This window comes from Anomaloglossus baeobatrachus, chromosome 9, assembly GCF_048569485.1.
Source record: "Anomaloglossus baeobatrachus isolate aAnoBae1 chromosome 9, aAnoBae1.hap1, whole genome shotgun sequence".
NCBI lineage: Eukaryota > Metazoa > Chordata > Amphibia > Anura > Aromobatidae > Anomaloglossus > Anomaloglossus baeobatrachus.
This window is the reverse complement of record NC_134361.1, coordinates 28,867,419-28,888,661: the sequence shown is the minus strand read 5'-3', so window position 1 is coordinate 28,888,661 and position 21,243 is coordinate 28,867,419. Positions and strand designations below refer to the sequence as shown.

At 48.3% G+C, this 21,243-nt stretch overlaps 1 long non-coding RNA gene across 1 annotated transcript; it reads right to left on the bottom strand.

Annotated features, from left to right (window-relative positions):
• Positions 1 to 10,877: 10,877 nt before the first annotated feature.
• On the bottom strand, positions 10,878 to 16,446 carry LOC142250359 (uncharacterized). Its single transcript, XR_012725177.1, has 3 exons — positions 16,287 to 16,446; positions 13,597 to 13,704; positions 10,878 to 11,266 (listed from the first exon to the last, which is right to left on the bottom strand). It is a non-coding gene; the product is annotated as an uncharacterized LOC142250359 (long non-coding RNA).
• Positions 16,447 to 21,243: the final 4,797 nt, after the last annotated feature.

Genomic DNA, 21,243 nt, shown 5'->3' with positions numbered 1-21,243 from the left:
ATGATACGGGGTCTTCACCCGCCCCCCCCCTTGGTCTTTTCGCAGCACTCGCTTCTTCTCCTTATTAGTTTCGTTTTTCGACTGCTCGCTTTTCGGCACGGTTGAGTTCCCAGGGGGCGGGGCTTCAACTCTCGCGCTCTTTTCGCGGGGAAGAAGGCTTTGGCGGGAATCTTCGCGCCAAAAGATGGCGGCAAAATGGCGGATTCTGAAGTTTTTCAACGGGTTACCGCTGACTTCAACTTCAAGGCGCACTTCACCAGGTAGGTGATTAGGTAAGTATCCTGTTCGTGACGCCAGAAGAGTCGATGTGTACCTCCCCGCGCTCGGCTGCAGCCGAGCCGCTCGGATCCGGGCTCATCGGTGGGTGGCTCGAGCGCCTCCGGACCCGGGGTCACTTCGCTCTGAAAGGGGCTGGCGCTTTGAAGGGGTTAGGTTTACGGCCGGAGCCATGGTTTTGGTTAAGTTCGTGACGCCACCCACAGGTTGTGGTGAATGTGGACACCACCGCTGCTGTTTACTAGGCACCCGGGGGAGATGTTGCGCAGCAAAGGTGTTAACCCCTCCGTGGGCAGGGGTGATGGCCCCGGGACCCGTTTGGGATAATATGTCGGTGCTTGGCGGTGCAGGGTGGTGTGCGGCCCGAGGGCACAGTTGTACTCACTATGATTGATGCACAAGAGTCTCTGGTAAACCAAGATGATGGTGGTCGGTGCCGGCTGCGTCCGGTCCCCTGCTCGGGTTGGGGGTCTCCGCCTTTCTCCTGCACCTTGTATTGTAGCTCTGGACTGCCTGTGCTTCAGCAATGGTAGCCCGCTCCCTGGCGTTGTGTATGTCGGGAGAGCCCGTTTGCCCGCAGACGCTGGCCCGTGGGATCTCTCTGCCTATGCGGTGGCTTTCTATCCCCCTCGGTGGGCTATTGTCTTCAGTCGGGATTTGGGTGGGAAAGGACCTAAAGTCCAGACCTCAATCAGTTAATTAACGTGGTCCAGTAGTTTCGGGACCTCGTTTCAGGGTCTGAGTACCCCCCTTTTGTGCTCCGGTTTCCAATCGGTTCCTCGGTTCGGTACCGGCGGGCCACTACCCTGTCCCGGTCCCTTACGGTTTCACCGAGCCGTCTTCCCGGCTCCTGCAGGCTCAGGCCACCGTCTGCCTCCTAGCCAGAGGTGGCTGGGCTCCGACCAGACACCTGTTGTTAGACTGCGGCATACCTGGGCACAGGTCTGCCTCTGCAGTTGACCTTCACTCCACACCACTCCAAGACTATATAACTAACTGGTTTGTCCTGCCTCAGGGCCTGTGAACTCCTTGATGGGCGTGTCCAACCGCCTGGGCACGCCCCCTGGGGTGTCCATCAAACCCGGAGGGAGGTGACTAGGGTTTTAAGGTTGGCTGGTGACACCTTTTTAGGGGACAGGTGTTATGCAAGGGCCTACCTGTGACTACCTGGCTAGTCCAGGGCGTCACAGAGAGATAGATAGATAGAGGGATAGATAGAGAGATAGATAGATACATGATAGATAGAGGGATAGATAGATAGATAGATAGATAGATACATTATACAGGGTGGGCCATTTATATGGATACAGTGAAATAAAATGGGAATGGTTGGTGATATCAACTTCCTGTTTGTGGCTCGTTAGTATATGGGAGGGGGGAAACTTTTCAAGATGCGTGGTGACCATGGCGGCCATTTTGAAATCGTTCATTTTGGATCCAACTCTATTTTTTCCAATAGGAAGAGAGTCATGTAAAACATCAAACTTACTGAGAACTTCACAAGACAAACAATGGTGTTCTTGGTTTTACCGTAACTTTATTCGTTCATTAGTTATTTACAATTTTATGACCACTTATAAAATGTGTTCAAAGGGCTGCCCTTTGTGTTGTATTATCAATGCAACCCTCTTTTCCCTCTCTTGACACACTGATAGCAAAACCGCAGAAGAAATGCTAGCACAGGCTTCCGGTATCCGTTCTTTCATATGCTGCACATCTTGTATCTTCGCAGCATAGACAATTGCCTTCAGATCACCCCAACGATAAAAGTCTAAAGGAGTCAGATCGGGAGACCTTGGTGGCCATTCAACTGGCCTACGATGACCAATCCACTTTCCAGGACACTGTTGATGTAGGAATGCTCGGACCGGACGACCATAATGTGGTGGTGCACATGGTCCACCACCACACAACATTTCCCTGCCCAGACATGGATCATCAGGAGGCCAAAGGGGACAAAGAAAGGGTTCAGCTATCCTTCATGGCAGTGCCTCTAATCCAGGGCTGGCGCCAGCACCCGGCAAACCCGGTCAAATGCCGGGGCCCTGAGCTGGCAGGGGGCCCACTCGCGGTGGCAGGAGTGGCGCACCGCTACTCAGGGGGGCCCGGTGGCCGCGCTGTCACCACCCCCCGCCGAGGATCGCGCTTTCAATTGCATCGGCATCACAGGTGCCGATACAATTGAGAGCAATGATGAGAGAGTGAGCGGCGCGCTCTCTCTTATCATTCTCCCCGCTGTGACTGTCGGCGTTCTGACAGCTCTGCAGAGGACCGCGGTGACGTCATCACTGCGCGCCTGCTGAGAGGTCAGAGCGAGCGACAGCAATGGACGACGCGCCGAGGAGACCGGATCAGCGGGGGAACGAGGAGAAGTGAGCCGCCCCTCTACTGACACTGGGCTCCCCTGACTCACAGGCCGGCCACTGCACAGCGGCACTAGTACACATAGGGGCCCGGCAGCCGCTCTGCAGAGCCGGCTGCCGGGCCCCTATGTGTAGTGCCGCTGTGTAGTGGCCGACAATGCGACCGTCAGGGGGCCGGCCTGTGAGTCAGGGGAGCCCAGTGTCAGTAGAGGGGCCCCTGACCTGGAGAGGCCACCAGCCGTTTCTGAGCTGCAGGAGGACTCCTGACCTGCACAGAAGACGGAATAAGCCATCCTGCAGGACCTGCGATGATGTCACGCCCATGTGACTGTGTGGGAGGAGACACAGGAGGCCGGCAGAAAGCAAAGATACTGAATCCTGAAGGAGATTTGGACACATGACTGGTAATAAGAAAAGAGGGGACATGAGGGGGAAGGGGGCTGCAGGGTGAGTGGCATATGAGGGCTGCAGACTGTGACAGAAGCATGTGAAGGGTGCAGAGTGTTTGAGAGGGGTAAGTTGGGGTACAGGCAGGGTGAGACATGTGGGCAGGGTGTGTGAGATATGGGGGTGTAGTGTGTGTGATCTGGGGGGTGCAGGCTGTGTGAGATGTAGGGGTGTAGTGTGTATGATATGGGGTTGCAGGCTGTATGGGGAGCAGGGTGTGTGAGATATGGGGGTGTAGTGTGTGTGATCTGGGGGGTGCAGGCTGTATGGGGAGCAGGGTGTGTGAGATATGGGGGTGTAGTGTGTGTGATATGGGGGTGCAGGCTGTATGGGGAGCAGGGTGTGTGAGATATGGGGGCAGGGGAGTAACTACCGCGGTCGCAGGGGTCGGAAGGAGAAGAGAGGTACTTGTTTTTTTATTTTGCTGGCTGCATGACACGTGGAGGCCTGGAGGGGCCTGGCTGCATGATACATGGAGGTCTATGGGACTGCATAATAAACATGAAGGACACCTTATACATGGACTAGGGGTGCATTATACATGGAGGAGTATGGGGCTGCATAATACAAAATGAAGGACACCTTATACATGGAATATAGGGGTGCATTATACATGGAGGAGTATGGGGCTGCATAATACAATATGAAGTTTTATGGCGCTACATTATAATACATATAGGACTATGGGGGCTACATTATAATATATGGAGGAATATGGAGGCTACCTTATACATGGACTATGGGTGTGCGTTATAAAACTGGAGGCCTATGTGGTGCAGTATAATATATGGAGAACTATGGGGTGAATTATAATACATGGAGAACTTTGGGGAAATGCATTGTAATGCATGGAGAACTATGGGGGTGCATTCTAATATATGAAGGGTTATGTGGGACCCTTTATATTATATGGAAGGCTATGTGGGGGCCATTATAGTATTTGGAGATCTTTATACAAGGGGGGACAAAGATACAAGTATGGGATGGAAATGTTTTGTCCTGAGGGAAAAAGGCTCTTTCCCTCAGCACCCAGCTTTCCCATGCTCTGCTGTACATCTCTCAGCACCCAGCTTTCCCATGCTCTGATATGGGAAAGCTGGGTGCTGAAGGAAAGATGTATAGCAGAGCATGGGGAAGCTGGGTGCCGAGGACAAGATGGATATCAGAACATGGGAAAGCAGGGTACTGATAGAGGGATTTCAGATCATGGGAAACCTGGGTGCTGAGGGTAAGAGCCAAGTGTCAGCGTCATTATCCTGTACCCCAAGTGTCAGTGTCATTATTCCGTACCCTAAGTGTCGGTGTACGTGGAGGGGGGCCCTGGGCCAAATTTTGCACCAGGGCCATCAAACTCTAGTTACGCCACTGAGTATTAATCACTGTATTCTACACGAGGGTGCCTACTGCTATCTGGCTCTGCACTGTGCTGTATACAGGCTGTGCTATGTTATATAGCACAGCCTGTATATAGCACAGTGCAGAGCCAGATAGCAAAAGGCACCCTCATGTAGCATACAGCTTGTATATAGCCTATATACAAGCTGTATGCTACATGAGGGTGCCTATTGCTATCTGGCTCTGCACTGTGGTATATAGGGGCTGTATACTACATGAGGGTGCCTAATGCTATCTGGCTCTGCACTGTGGTATTTAGGGGCTGTATACTACATGAGGGTGCCTAATGCTATCTGACTCTGCAATGTACTATATAGGGGCTCTGCACTACATGAGGGTGCTTAATGCTATCTGGCTCTGCACTGTGGTATATAGGGGCTATATACTACATGAGGGTGCCTAATGCTATCTGGCTCTGCACTGTGGTATTTAGGGGCTGTATACTACATGATGGTGCCTAATGCTATATGTGTCTGCATTGTGCTATATGTGGGCTGTATACTACATGAGGGTGCCTATTGCTAACTGGGTCTGCATTGTGCTATAAGTGGGCTGTATACTACATGAAGGTGCCTAATGCTATATGTGTCTGCATTGTGCTATATGGGGGCTGGTTAATGTTATATGGGGGCTGCATAGTGCATATGGGAGCTACATAATACTATATGGAGGACAATGGGGGCTTCATAACACAATATGGGGGCTGCAAACTACTATACCCCCAGAGTTGTATGTCCCCTCCACCCAGGTGCTGTATACCCCCTCAGAGTTGTATGTCCCCTCCACCCAGGTGCTGTATATCCCCTCAGAGCTGTATGTCCCCCCCACCCCAGAGCTGTATACCCCCAGAGCTGCATGTCACCCCCCACCTCAGAGCTGTTTGTCCCCCCCCACCTCAGTCACTGCCCTCCTCTAGAGCTGTATGCCCCCCATTGCTGTATACCCCTTTCCTCAGTAATATATATTCCCCCAGTAATGTGTTTGTCCCCAGCCTCTCTTGTGATGTATATACAGTAGTGTTACTGTGCTCTATGTGTGGCCATGTCTGTTAGACAAGCCGGGAGGTGAGTGAGGCTGTTGCCGGCTTCCCAATATTAGAAATATATATACAGGATAAATATATAAAAATAATGTGTGTGTGTGTGTATGTATGTCAGTGTATATGACTGTGTCTAGATTTATGTCTATTTATGTGTTTTTGTGAATTTCTCTTTAAATAAGTATGCGTACATATGTTTGTATGTGTATGTATCTGTGCATGTCTATGTGAGGATGGGGCCCACTGAGACTCTTTCGCCCAGGGCCCACAAAAACCTGGAGCCGGCCCTGCTCTAATCTATCATCCTGTGGAGGGTTATTAACTGTTGCAATGCTGCACCATATTTGTCTACCTAAAGCCAGCTTTACACGTTGCAATTTGTTGTGCAATCACGTTTGTGATGTGACACGCCCAGGTTGCATATGTGATCTAATGAGATCGCACGTAGGTCGTTCATTTGCTGTCACACGAGCGTTAGTAGTCTATGTTAAATTGATCAATTTTGTGTGCGATCCTTTAGATCATGTGTTCTGTGACGTATGCATTGGGCACCTTTTTTTTTTTTTATTTATTGACTTGCCAAGCGTGTGTAATGTGTAGGGATGCGTTTTTACTATGTCATCTGCCATTCAGCTCTGCTACATGGCCGCTGACAGCAGACACAGACAGCCATGTAGCAGCGGTGAATGGCAGATGACAGCAGACACAGACAGAGCTGCACGATCAGAATGAACTCGGGTTAACTTCACCCGACTTCATTGTCATGCTGCGGCTCTGTCTGTGTCGCTTCCTGATTAACGGTCACCAGTGAAGGGCTCACCGGTGACCGCTAAACTCCTGAGTAAATGAATTGAGCAGCCCTCTCTTATACTCACCGATTCCCGATCTCCGGCGCGGCGCTGCACGGCATTCACACTGCTCCGGCGGCTTTTACTATTTTGAAAAAGCCGGACGCTCATTAAACAATCTCGTATTCCCTGCTTTCCCCGCCCACTGGCGCCTATGATTGGTTGCAGTGAGACACGCCCCCACGCTGAGTGACAGGTGTCTCACTGCACCCAATCACAGCAGCCGGTGGGCGTGTCTATACTGTGCAGTGAAATAAATAATTAAAAAAAAACGGCGTGCGGTCCCCCCCAATTTTAAAACCAGCCAGCTAAAGCCATACGGCTGAAGGCTGGTATTCTCAGGATGGGGAGCTCCACGTTATGGGGAGCCCCCCATCCTAACAATATCAGCCAGCAGCCGCCCAGAATTGCCGCATACATTAGATGCGACAGTTCTGGGACTGTACCCGGCTCTTTCCGATTTGCCCTGGTGCGTTGGCAATCGGGGTAATAAGGAGTTATTGGCAGCCCATAGCTGCCAATAACTCCTAGATTAATCATGTCAGGCGTCTCCCCGAGATACCTTCCATGATTAATCTGTAAGTGACAGTAAATAAACACGCACACCCGAAAAAATCCTTTATTAGAAATAAAAAACACAAACATATACAATCACAATACCAGCCTTCAGCCGTATGGCTTTATCTGGCTGGTTCTAAAATTGGGGGGGACCGCACACCGTTTTTTTAAATTATTTAATTATTTATGTCACTGCACAGTATAGACACGCCCACCGGCTGCTGTGATTGGGTGCAGTGAGACACCTGTCACTCAGCGTGGGGGCGTGTCTCACTGCATCCAATCATAGGCGCCGGTGGGCGGGGAAAGCAGGGAATACGAGATTGTTTAATGAGCGGCCGGCTTTTTCAAAATAGTAAAAGCCGCCGGAGCAGTGTGAATGCCGTGCAGCGCCGCGCCGGTGATCGGTGAGTATGAGAGAGGGGGTAAGAGGGATAGACTGACATGGACAGAGAGAGAGGGACAGAGATAGTGACCGACTGACAGAGATTAGTGAATGACAGACATTGTGAGGCGCTTCAGAACGCAGCTTTTCAGCTGCGCTCTGAAGCGGACCTTTTTTAAGCTGCGGTGCAGAGCGCACACCTGCGCACATAGCATCAGACACCAAAATCGTATGAGGGATGTCACACGTTTCAATTGACTAGGTTCATACAACAAAACGCCCAATGTATGAGGAATAAACGACGTGTATGCGATCACCGTATTTTCGTTCAATCTTGATCGCACGTAGGTTTCACACGCAAATACGTCACGAACGATGCCGGATGTGCGTCACTTACAACTTGACCCCGACGACGGATTGTGAGATATATTGAAGCGTGTAAAGCGGGCTTTAGTTATTTGCATTGTGAGGAATGTTGTTGGATCATTTGTTGTCCTCATTAGGGGGTTCCTGACTGCAGTTTACTTCCCCACTGAGTGGTAATATCATCTATATTTTAGTCGGTCACTCTCGTATTAGTGTCATTGTGTCAGACTGATTGTGTCAGGATAATTTCCTTTATAAGCTTAATATTCATATGTTTAATCATGCTTTATTTCTATTAGTGTGAGAGTGATTCAACTTATATACGTAGTCACGAATTTAGGCCGGGGCCACACGGGGGACTACTGTGATCCTCAAATGGCACTCGGCTCACACTGGCAGCACAGCAGGATCCGAGTGTCATGCGAGTGTCACTGTGACTGAGGTCTGATCATGCGATCGGACCACAGCTGTGGGGGGGCGGGCCGGCACTGAGGAGGGGAGGGCCAGCACTGAGGAGGAGAGGATCGGCGCTGAGGAGGGGAGGATCGGCGCTGAGGAGGGGAGGATCGGCGCTGAGGAGGGGAGGGATTTATCTCTTCTCTCCTCCGTTGCAGGCTATTGCCAATCTCGCTCTACACTCGCAGGACACCGGTGTAATTCGAGTGCAGTGCGATTTTTCTCTCGCCCCATAGACTTGAATGGCTGCGAGAGAAACTAGGATCACATTGCACCCGCAGCATACTGCAACAGTTTTCTCGGTCCGATTAGGGTTGATTAAACAATCGCTCATGGGTGCTGACACATAGACTAAAGGGTGCTTTACACACTACGACATCGCTAGCGATCCCATTAGCGATGTAAGACGTGAGATCGCACTTGCGATCTGCTGAGATAGCAAGTGCGATCTTGATTTTAAAGCATGACCTATGTGCGATTTCAGCAGATTGCAAGTGCGATCTCGCGTCTTACATCGCTAATGAGATCGCTAGCGATGTCGTAGTGTGTAAAGCACCCTTAATATTGGTCTGAGTGGAATGCGATGTTTTATCACATTCCACTCGCTCTGATTTTCATGCCGTGTGTCTCACACAGGGCATCTTCTGCTCCGTTTTTGAGGTCACAAAGATGCACTAAAATGCATGCATTTCCTTCTCCCAGCAAAGTCTATGAGATTTCGATTCTGCTGTCCACACGGTGCATCTTGGCTGTGTTTATGAAGATGCAACATGTCAATTCTTTTTGCGTTTTTACCGCGTTTTTGAGCCCTCCAGTTGTGAAGGTAGCCTGGGCTATAAATTGTTTTTTCAAATGTAATAAGATTATCTGTGTATGTAAATAATCAAAATATAGATGTCATTGCATAATTATCTGTGTGTCTATATGACAATTGCACAGACGCCATAATATGATTCTAAGCTGTATGTTCAAGAAAGGGTTAACCAAGGACGAGTGAACAGATGTATAAATAATGAATGGTGAAGCCCTCCTTAGTGAAAGTCTTATCAGTGATTTCACACAAAGAAAGAATGTTCTAACTAGATAATCAAGCCAGAATAAATAATGAACAGAGAGGTATTTCATAATATACTGAGAGAATTTGATCATTATGATTTTCTCACAGCTGAAATAAGGGATGTTATGTGTGGGATGATCACTCCCTGTTCTTGCTTCAAGGTTGAAGTCGAATGTTGTATGGTATAATTACGAGTCTTTTGAAATACACGAGTCAGTCACCTGTACTGGCACAAAACAGTGAACATGTCTCGTTGTGATCATTGTCTGAGTTATTTAATATATCTGCGCAGATAGCTAATTTGGGCCCGTCCTTTGGATTTACCCTGAACAAAGACTCCATTAGCAGTCTTACCTAAATTTCTCCCTTGACACAGTCAATAGATTTCACTTACAAAACGCATTGTGCAAAACGCGGTAAAAATGCATCAAAAACATTTTTGCCGCAGGTGCGTTTTCAGAAAATGAGATGCACTCTCAAGATGCACTCAAAACGTACATAACAAAAGATGCCATGTGTGAACATAGCCTTATAATCAGCAGAAAGTGTTTTTTACAGACTAATTTCGGTTGATAACTGCAAGTCTAGGAAAAAGCAAGATAATGGCAAGGTTAAATGACGTCTGTGTGACACCAAGGGAGTTTCCAAGTAATGTATATGTAATGCGGGCTTTACACAAGACGACCGATCGTGCGATTTCACGATCGATCGCACCCGTCCCCGTCGTTTGTGCGTCACGGGCACATCGCTGCCCATGTCGCACAAAGACGTTAAAGCGCCGTCACACGTACTTACCTGCTGAGCGACCTCGCTGTGGGCGGTGAACATCCACTTCCTGCAGTGGGAGGGACGTTCAGCGTTACGGCGACGTCACACAGCCGCCGGCCAATAGAAGCGGAGGGGCGGAGATGAGCGGGACGTAAACATCCCGCCCACTTCCTTGCTTTCACATAGCCAGCGGGTGCCGCGGGAAGCAAGTAAGCTGTGTTCATCGTTCCCGTAGTGTCACACGGAGCAACGTGTGCTGCCACGGAAACGATGAACCAGCGGGGCCATGTTTAATAAACAATTTTATGAAACCTAGCGACGAGTACACGACTCACGATTTGTGAGCTATACTGCGTCGCTAGGAGGTGTCACACAAGACGACATCGTGTACCGTGACCCCAACGATGCATCGCACGATCGGTCATCTCGTGTAAAGCCCGCATAAATGTCATCAGATAACAACCGTCTATAAATTTTCCGGTCTCCATTGTATGTCAAACAATTTCATATTGTCACCTTTGAAGCTTAAATAAAGCCGTTTCAGATGACTCCAAATCACTGAGAGTTTATTTTTCTAACATTTTGGTCCTTCGAGCCGGAAGTCAACATCCCTCCAGTGGATCAGGATGGAAGCCGCTACTTGCACAGGCCAGTCCAGGACTGGTGAGTAAGTAAGCCCTCCATCCTGAATTCATCTGACACGGTAAATATAGTTAGTTTTTTATGGGGGTAATTGTTTAGAGTAAATAAGGATATTAGTGGTTAAAGTAAGTATGAGTAGCTAGTTTTGGAAACTAGGAGAGAGTCCATAGAAAATGTGAGAAGGCTACCGGAATAACAAACTCCGAGCAGCTCGTTAATAATCCTAGGTTGAGTTTAAGGCATTAGTGCTGCATGAAATAAGAGAACAGTCTGGCTATTTTCCATCTGCAGCAGACGTTATAGTTTTCATTGGCCGCATTTCACACTTTGTATTTGCAACTTAATAACATTACAAACAGAATTAAACTCCAAATTTCCAGGTTTTCCTGAGTGACGGACACCAGCACTTATAGAAATGTACAGAGAACAGATGTCTAGTCCTTCTGTAGAAAGTGACATAGGAATATAACAATACATCACACCCCGACGCTTCGCTCTGTATACATTTTGATCAGTAGACCTTCGCCATCCACAGGACCACCGGGACCGTTACCCCAACAATCATGGACATCCTGGGACTAGTTGCCGAGTTGCAGAGATCGGTTTTGCAGCAATTAAAACCGTTGGAGTTGCACTGATAACTGGGTCCGCACCGCCGGTAATATTCTGCAACAGAGATTTCAGGTACGTCAGTGATGGATCAAAGGAACAAGATGTTTGTTAGAGCATAAAGCAGATCTGTCACCACAAACGTCTTACATTAGTAAATAGATCTCTTAGACCTGATTAGACTGGAGTACGTATTGTGAAAATTCATGTAAGAATGGCCGTATAATGCTTTTTGAAAGTTTAACCTCATTCTGTGCCCACCTAGCCTGATTGAACGTTTCTCATTGCCTTCCCTCCTGCTGCTGAATCTCCACCTACCGAGCGTGATCACAGCTGCTCAATTCCCTCCTCTCTGCTGCTGAATCTACATGAAGCCTGATTGACAGCTCCTCAGTGTCCCTCCTCCCTACTGCTGAACCTCCACCTTCCCTTATTGTAAGCTCCTGTGAGTCTTTCCTCCCTGCTACTGCGCTCTCTATCTAGACTGAATGACAGCTCCTCAGTGTCCCTCTTCCCTACCGCTAAATCTCCGCCTTCTCTTATTGTAAGCTCCTTTGTGTCTTTCCTCCCTGCTACTGCTCTCGCTATCTAGACTGATTGTCAGCTCCTCAGTGTCCCTCCTTCCATGTGCTGAACCTCCACCTTGCCTTATTGTAAGCTCCTGTGAGTCTTTCCTCCCTGCTACTCTAGACTATCTACTGTATGACAGCTCCTCAGTGTTTCTTACCCTGTCTGCTAAATCTCCACTTATCCTATTTGACAGATTCTCAGTGTCACTCCTCCCTGATGCTGAATCTCCACCTAGTGAGATTAACAAATCCTCAGTGTCCTTCCTCCCTGCTGTTGAATCTCTGCTTGCCTGATTGATATCTCTCACTGTCCCTTCTTCCTGCTGCTAAAGCTATACCTAGTCAGATTGAGAGCTCCTCAGTGTCCCTCCTCCCTGCTGCTAAAGCTATACCTAGTGGGATTGAGAGCCCCTCAGTGTCCCTCCTCGCTGTTGCTGAATCTCCACCTAGCCTGATTGATATCTCTCACTGTTCCTCCTCCCTGATGCTGAATCTATACCTAGTGAGATTTACAGCTCCATAGTTCTCTCTACTCCATCCCGTTGCTGAATCTCAAAATAGCCTAACAGATCCTCAGTGTTCCTCCTCCCTGCTATTTAATTTAGATGTAGCCTAACAAACAGCTCCACACTGTCTCTGCTCTCTGCTACTGCTGAACTTCACCTAGCCTGATTGACAGCTCCTCAGTGTCCCTCCTCCTTGTTACTGCTGAAACGTCACCTAGCCTGATTGACAGCTCCTCAGTGTACCTCCTCCCTGTTATTGATGAAACTTCACCTAGCCTGATAGACAGCTGCTCAGTGTACCTCCTCCCTGTTACTGATGAAATTTCACTTCACCTGATTGACAGCTCCTCAGTGTCCCTCCTCACAACAGCTGCTGAGATCTCACTTTACTCAGTACAACCTGCAGCAGTCAATCAGTTCGGGTGGGCAAGGACTGAGTACACTTGGACTCCTGAGCTCCTTCATCCTTTAGCTGGTCTCCTGAAAGGCTCAGCTAAAATCAGTATTATACAAGTATTTAAAAAAGAAAAACAAACCACTGAGCGCGTAGAGCGATCCTCTAGCCAGAAGCACTTATCGCCTATCTAGAAGCAGGACTGCTAAAGGACTCCATACCAATGGTCATCATCCCTTGTTTCTCCCAGCCATAAGAGTCAACTAGGAACAGTTTTAACCCTAGAACACATATCTGGGGCCTCGCAGGCCTGCTAGGTTACTTGTTTTCTAGGGTAGATTTCTATGGTTGCGCGTTCTAGGGTTAATATTCATGTCACTGTCCGTAGGGAAGAAATAAGGTTGATATATCAACAGGGAATCAGATTCTTTACTGTAAAAGCAGTGACACTATGGAGGATTCTTCACTGTAAAAGCAGCAGCGCAATGTAACATGGCAAGTGAATTCAATAGCAGCACCATTCGAGCTCTTCCTGCTAATGGTCTTATAGCTATAAACAATGGAGGACAAAGGTCCCATGGGTATGTGATAAATGCTTCTGGTTAGAGTGCCCTAAGTGGCTATGGCTGATTTTCTGCATCTCCTATGTGATAGGTAGAACTCAGACTTCATAGGATCTTCAGTAAGACACCATGACAGCCCATCAGCACCTGCCGTCACATCATGGCCACATACACACAGCAGTTGCTGTTGACCATTGTGTCGCCATGAAAGCTATCCTGGACTGTGGTAATAATAGATAGGAGCCTGCTGTATAATACAGCAAACATCCATCTGTGGAGGCCTCACATGGCGGGAAGGGGCAGGTCCTCTGGATGTAGCTGCATCTACATTATCTACAATATACAGTATACTTACTATGAGCGGCCTTCCACATCTGACACATGTCATAGGGGCTGGGGCATGTGAACGGCTGCCACTTCTCACAGGTCTCCGGGGTACATTGAGCACAAATCAGAGTGTCACCTACAAAAGATACCATCATCATTACTACAGGACAACATGGCGTGTACACAGCAGTGTCATCTCCTCCTCACACTACTACACCAGGACCTGTATACACAGCACAGTGCACACAGCAGTGTCATCTCCTCCTCACACTACTACACCATGACCTGTATACACAGCACAGTGCACACAGCAGTGTCATCTCCTCCTCATACTACTACACCATGACCTGTATACACAGCACAGTGCACACAGCAGTGTCACCTCCTCCTCATACTACTACACCATGACCTGTATACACAGCACAGTGCACACAGCAGTGTCACCTCCTCCTCACACTACTACACCATGACCTGTATACACAGCACAGTGCACACAGCAGTGTCATCTCCTCCTCACACTACTACACCATGACCTGTATACACAGCACAGTGCACACAGCAGTGTCATCTCCTCCTCACACTACTACACCATGACCTGTATACACAGCACAGTGCACACAGCAGTGTCACCTCCTCCTCACACTACTATACCATGACCTGTATACACAGCACAGTGCACACAGCAGTGTCATCTCCTCCTCACACTACACCATGACCTGTATACACAGCACAGTACACACAGCAGTGTCACCTCCTCCTCACACTACTACACCATGACATGTATACACAGCACAGTGCACACAGCAGTGTCACCTCATCCTCACAATACTACACCATGACCTGTATACACAGCACAGTGCACACAGCAGTGTCATCTCCTCCTCACACTACTACACCATGACCTGTATACGCAGCACAGTGCACACAGCAGTGTCATCTCCTCACACTACTACACCATGACCTGTATACACAGCACAGTGCACACAGCAGTGTCATCTCCTCCTCACACTACTACACCATGACCTGTATACACAGCACAGTGCACACAGCAGTGTCACCTCCTCCTCACAATACTACACCATGACATGTATACGCAGCACAGTGCACACAGCAGTGTCACCTCCTCCTCACACTACTACACCATGACATGTATACGCAGCACAGTGCACACAGTATTGTCACCTCCTCCTCACAATACTACACCATGACATGTATACGCAGCACAGTGCACACAGCAGTGTCATCTCCTCCTCACACTACTACATCATGACCTGTATACACAGCACAGTGCACACAGCAGTGTCATCTCCTCCTCACACTACTACATCATGACCTGTATACACAGCACAGTGCACACAGCAGTGTCATCTCCTCCTCACACTACTACACCATGACCTGTATACACAGCACAGTGCACACAGCAGTGTCACCTCCTCCTCACACTACTACACCATGACCTGTATACACAGCACAGTACACACAGCAGTGTCATCTCCTCCTCACACTACTACACCAGGACCTGTATACACAGCACAGTGCACACAGCAGTGTCATCTCCTCCTCACACTACTACACCATGACCTGTATACACAGCACAGTACACACAGCAGTGTCATCTCCTCCTCACACTACTACACCATGACCTGTATACACAGCACAGTGCACACAGCAGTGTCATCTCCTCCTCACACTACTACACCATGACATGTATACACAGCACAGTGCACACAGCAGTGTCACCTCCTCCTCACACTACTACTCCATTACCTGTATACACAGCACAATGCACATAGCAGTGTCATCTCCTCCTCACACTACTATACCATGACCTGTATACACAGCACAGTGCACACAGCAGTGTCATCTCCTCCTCATACTACTACTCCATGACCTGTACACACAGCACAGTGCACACAGCAGTGTCATCTCCTCCTCATACTACTACACCATGACCTGTATACACAGCACAGTGCACACAGCAGTGTCACCTCCTCCTCACACTACTACACCATGACCTGTATACACAGCACAGTGCACACAGCAGTGTCATCTCCTCCTCATGCTACTACTCCATGACCTGTATACACAGCACAATGCACATAGCAGTGTCATCTCCTCCTCATACTACTACACCATGACCTGTATACACAGCACAGTGCACACAGCAGTGTCACCTCCTCCTCACACTACTATACCATGACCTGTATACACAGTACAGTGCACACAGCAGTGTCATCTCCTCCTCACACTACTACACCATGACCTGTATACACAGCACAGTGCACACAGCAGTGTCATCTCCTCCTCACATTACTACACCATGACCTGTATACACAGCACAATGCACATAGCAGTGTCATCTCCTCCTCATACTACTACACCATGACATGTATACACAGCACAGTGCACACAGCAGTGTCATCTCCTCCTCACACTACTACACCATGACCTGTATACACAGCACAGTGCACACAGCAGTGTCATCTCCTCCTCATACTACTACACCATGACCTGTATACACAGCACAGTGCACACAGCAGTGTCACCTCCTCCTCACACTACTACACCATGACCTGTATACACAGCACAGTGCACACAGCAGTGTCACCTCCTCCTCACACTACTACACCATGACCTGTATACACAGCACAGTGCACACAGCAGTGTCACCTCCTCCTCACACTACTACACCATGACCTGTATACATAGATTTCTTACCTATATGAATGCTTAGGTAAATACATAAAATAATGGCCGTGTATCTTGTATTCATATTTTTCTCCCTTTTCTCCTTCGATCTCCTTGGTGTGATCTTCTTGTATAGATTGCAGTCACCTCACTCCATGGGTTCATAGATTCTGGGGAGTGACCATCTAGATCTATGACAATGATCAGGATCCACAAGCTGCGCTGGTTATTGCTCAATAATAGATGTAGTAATTAATCTGCTCAGTGTAATAATTAATGTGCACTTCTTCATTAAAATTAACTGTGAAACTGAGGGAAAGATCTGGAGTCAATATTTTATTAGGCGTCACTGTTTCTCCACAGTGGCAGTTTCGTAAACCACTTCTCCATTTCACAGTGATAATCTTTAGGTAATCCTTACATATTATTATATTTTAATTTACTATCTAATGATATCAGAATCCTCAGATGTGGAGAGTTGTTTTAGACTGGAGGGGGAGGAGGGGGATGAAGCTGCAGGTTACCACTGTTACAATACAGCAGCATGAAGGGAAAAGAACAACATAGGAGACATTTGACAGCTATATCATAGTGTGAGCTGCTCTTTGGTAATGGCTGTAAGGCCTCCTTCGCACATACATGTCTCCGGTACATGTGACGTTCGTTTTCACTCATTCTAGAGACACGGACACACGTGAAACCATTAAAATCAATGGGCTTGCACACACATGTGTGTTTTGATACGGATTATGTATCTATGTGGAGCACGGACACATGGTTCCAGACGTCTACATGTCCGTTTTCTGCCAGCAGCACAGGCGTCACACAGACCGCACACTGATGTGATCCGTGTGACATGTACTGGAGGAAACACAGGTCACTGAGAAATAAATGTATTTTTATACTTACCTGTCTCTGGTGCTGCTGTCTCTGCCTCTGCTGGTGCTTCCGGGCCTGCTCATTATACTCATGAATATTCACTGCACTGACTGTGGACTCGAAAGCAAGTGTGACAGCAGCACCAGAGACAGTTAAGTATAAGAATCTAGGCAACAAAAATTAAATTTATTCAATGTAAACTTTGACGACCTGGGCCCTGAACGTCTTGGGGCACACGTCTGGCAGCGGGATCAAGCCACACACGAGCACTTTGTCACTTAAACAATCTCGGTGATTTATTCACATCCTCATAAACCACGCAGTGTAATGGGCCACAGCCACTCTCCCGCAGGACAACGTCTCACGGTCTGTTTAAACTGCCGATTGTTCATACAGTTCATTCTCTGGCATCAGCCAGTAAAGTCCCCCCTTTCTGGGGTGTTACCTGCCAGTAGGTTTCCAGGCTGCCAATCTGCCTCCATCCAGTCCAGGGAGACTCTCACACTGGGCTCACCATCCCGGCCCTTGTACATGTTCCAATTCCTCAAAGCCTCAGTGGATTCTGCAGCTCCCTGACATTTCAGAGCCCTCACTAGCTCTGTATGCACAGGATCTCCTGCTCATGTGCTCCAACCAAGATGGCTCCCACCAGCACACGGAGATCATGTGACAAACGACAACTCCATTAAATCCCCTGAGACACACCTACGTATGGGAGGTATGTGGATGGTTGTCCCGCCCATCACTTCTGACCATCCCATGAATCCAGCCCTGAATGTGTACAACAATCCTCATGGAACTACAAGTTCCAGAGAAACATTCCAGGTTCAGATCGCAGAGGATTTCCACCTCTGTGACACATACCGGCCATCTGCCACATTGCCGGTTGCATCCTTTAAAAACCAAATGTGCCTTCTTATACTCTATATGAGTTTTCTCCAGACGTAAATGCAGGTTAAACAAAATGAAAAATAAATTATACTCACAAGGCCGTCACTTGTCCTTCAACCTTCCTACTGTATGGTCACCTTCTTCTTTCCGGTCACCAATATTGCCCTTCAGGCTCACTACTGTATGGTCACCTTCTTCAGTCTGGTCACTAATATTGTCCTTCAGCTTCGCTACTGTATGGTCACCTTCTTTGCGCCGGTCTCCAATATTATCCTTTAGCCTCGCTACTGTATTGTCACCTTCTTCTTTCCAGTTACCAATATTGTCCTTCAGCCTCACGTCTGTATGGTCACCTTCTTCTGTCTGGTCACCAATATTGTCCTGCAGCCATGCTACTGTATGGTCACCTTCTGTCCGGTCACCAATATTGTCCTTCAGCCTCACTACTGTATGTTCACCTTCTTCTGTCCAGTTACCAATATTGTCCTTCAGCCATGCTACTGTATTGTCACCTTCTTTCCAGTTACCAATATTGTCCTTCAGCCTCACTACTGTATGGTCACCTTCTTCTATCTAGTCACCAATATTGTCCTTCAGCTTCACTACTGTCTGGTCATCATCTATCCGGTTACCAATATTGTCTATCAGCCTCTTTACTGTATGGTCACCTTCTTCTGTCCAGTCACCATTATGGTCTCTTCAACGCCATCTTAAGCCGATAAGGAGCCTCAGCATCATGACATTATGTGAGACCCAGTGATTACGATTAGTGATGTACGAGCGTGCTCACCACAGCTCGATACTCAGTCGAGTATTAAGGTTATCGGGCATGTTTGGTGCTTCATCAAAGATCGCTGATATTCAAGCGCCATTCTCGACTACCCGCCCCACATGTTTCACAGCTGTTAGACTGCCAATTAGCATGCGGGGACTGGTTGCCAGACACCGTAATGCTGTAGCCATGTTCGCTACTAGCATTTCTGTGATTGGCCGACCGCACTTCATCATTGAGTCTTATATAAAACCTGGGGGCATGATGCTCGGCATACTTCACTTCAGGAAGAGTTGATCCAGGAGGGAGAGCATAGAGTAGAGTCCTTCTATACTTATTCTGCTGTGGAAAACTAAAACAAAACGTCCTTTTCAGCGCTAAATACTGTTCTTTCTCGTAGTAACACGGCTGTTACCTGCTATCACAGTAGGTAGATATAGCTGTGCTGAAGGAGGGACAGTGTGGGATTAGAGCAGGCATATAGGCAGGGCAAATAAGTCCTTCTATACTTATACAGCTGCTGAAACCTAAAACTAAAAGTCACTTTCAGGACTAAATACTGTTCTCTCTTGTAGTAACACCGCTGTTACCTGCAGTCACTGTAGGGATAGCTGCTTTAGGAGGGATAGTTTGCGATTAGAGCAGGCATATAGGCAGGGTTTACTGTAAAACAGTTCTATATTTATACTACTAGTGCAACTTAAAACCAAAAGTCCTTTTCAGGGTTACATATATTATTTTCATGGTGTGACAAGGTGACCGGCCTGATTGTGAATGGTCGGTATGTACCACAGAAGTGGTGTGATTCTGGAACTCCATGCTGGTACTTGTAGTGCCACAGGCATTTTCTATAGTTTTAAATGGGCCAGGATTATGGATGGGTGGGACTCGCCATCCACATACCCCTGCCTATGGGTGTGTCTGACAGGTGTTAATTAGCTTGTTTGGCACATGGAGTGAGAGTGTGTGGAGCAGTGTATGAGAAGCACTGCATGAGGAACAGCTTCTGAGGGAAGAGAGGCTGTTTACCTCAGAGAGGTCTGAATCCTCTGGCAGGAACCCGTCTGAAGGAGCAGAGGGTTGGCTTCACACGTGAGTGAGTGGATGCTGAGAGAGCTCCACTCAGATCAAGGGCATCTGAACTGAGCGGGAGTACCGTGAGTTTAACGGATTTGAAATCCGTCTGTATTTGTGATTTTGTTTGGAGAAGCGGTTTATGGTGTTTTTTTTAATAAACCGTTTGGATTTTTAAGACTGTGTTCCTGTGTTACCTCGGAAAGGCAGCCAAGTGAGTGTCCCCCATCACGTGGGCAGGCAATCGCTTACAATGGTTAATACCAGAAGGTTTCCAGGCATTTATCGCAACTACCTCATTTAAAATGCACAGGGTGTGCGGTAGGGGAATGGAAAATGGACGTGCTGCTGATGGTTCACGCAGAGGAAAAGGCAGTGTTCCAGGTGAAACTGTGCCTTCTGCGGGAGCACAACAAACAGGCTCATGTGCAATACCTTGCTTCCTGTCCCACTTTGATGGGGGGCGCAGGATGCCATTCTTGAAGCCAGAACAGTGTGAACAAGTGGTGTACTAGATGATCGATAATGCTTCCACTATGTTTCCCAGCACCACCCTGTCTTCCACACAGTCCAGTCTCACTATTCAAGTCTGTACAACATAAAGTATAAAGATAGGAGAAAAAAGGAGAATAATGACCCAGATGATGTAATTAAGATAGTACAAAGACATCCTCTTGGTGAAAAAAGTGCAAAAATCTTTATTAAGAATTTATCTCATAAATAGTTACAAGAGGGCAGTGGCGTAGCAAAGGGGGGGCGGAGGGGGCGGTCCACCCCGGGCGGCACGTGTCAGGCGGGCGGCATTTTGGGCAATCGCCTTCAGTTCTCCTGCCCTCGGGGCCGAGTTCCGGGGACCGCAGTCCTCGGCAGGAAACTGCGGCTGCCGTCCCATTAAGGCGCGCAGACCACAGCGTCCTCCTAGTTTGAGCTTCATCTGTGGGCGGAGCTACCGCGCGGCCTGCTCAGTCCCACAGATGAAGGAGGCGCAGTGCCAGCCAGCGACCTCTGGCGCTGTGTGGGCCCCCTCTCCTCCGTGACCGGGTGGTAAGTGCTACCCCCCTCGACCTGTATACTCCCTCCCAGCCACCCGGTTTCTGGGCCCCAATGAGCTGTATGGGCTCCCCCCCCCAGGAGCCGCATGTGCAGCAGAGCTGTGTGTGTATCTGTCTGTATGCAGCAGAGCTGTGTGTGTCTGTATGCAGCAGAGCTGTGTGTGTCTGTATGCAGCAGAGCTGTGTGTGTCTGTCTGTATGCAGCAGAGCTGTGTGTGTCTGTCTGTATGCAGCAGAGCTGTGTGTGTCTGTATGCAGCAGAGCTGTGTCTCTGTCTGTATGTATGCAGCAGAGCTGTGTGTGTGTGTCTGTATGCAGC